Source organism: Eschrichtius robustus, chromosome 16, assembly GCF_028021215.1.
Source record: "Eschrichtius robustus isolate mEscRob2 chromosome 16, mEscRob2.pri, whole genome shotgun sequence".
In the NCBI taxonomy this organism is placed as follows: domain Eukaryota; kingdom Metazoa; phylum Chordata; class Mammalia; order Artiodactyla; family Eschrichtiidae; genus Eschrichtius; species Eschrichtius robustus.
Window position 1 is genome coordinate 47,338,978 of NC_090839.1, and position 844 is coordinate 47,339,821.

Genomic DNA, 844 nt, shown 5'->3' on the forward strand with positions numbered 1-844 from the left:
TTACTGTTATCTTTGTATTCATCTTTATCTTGGTGGAACAATGTGTGCTCCCCCTGGTGGCCAGAATGATACCTTCACTTCTTAGATCTAGTTAATCATATCACAGCTTGTTTGCCAAAGGAGAATTTGTTTGGTTTTTTGTTTTTGTTTTGTTTTGTTTATGTTTCACAAGCTTCGAGTTCCAATTTCAACTCTTTTTAAAAGATCAATTTCCTTCAATTCATTCAAATATCTTTCTCATTTTTCATCCAAGAAGTTTGTTGTGAAATTAAAAACATCTAATTAAAGAATTTTTGTTTTGTTGTTTGTTGTTTGGGGTAAAATTAAATCTTATAAAGCTAAAACCACATCCACCAGTGACTGGAAGAACGTCCCAAAAGTGAAAGTTGTACGGTCAATATAAGACACTGGAGATAATCCATCCAGTCAATATATCTCACTAGAGTAAAAGGAAATAGAATGTTACAGGATGGAAATGTAATTTAATAGCTGAGTGAACACTTGATCAGCTTATTTCATCCTCAAGAAGAACAAGAGTGAAGGCAACCCAGGTGGTTAAATTGTAATGCAGTTGAAATTCCATCACCCATGAAAACTGTAATTGGGATTCCACTTTTGGACTTGGCCAGCCCAGAAACAGATGTGTGTTCCAACGAGGATCGCAGACTGCTCTCCTGGAGAAGCGCTCTTTAGAGTGAAACAGGGGTTTCAACTGGTTTCAACTCCAAAGAAGAGACTAGACTAATTTCAGTATAATTGTTCCAAGTGTTCAGAATTCCCAAGTTGGATTGTTACTAAATGTGTGGTTTCCCTTTTATTGCCTTGAAAAAAGAAGACAGTGTGA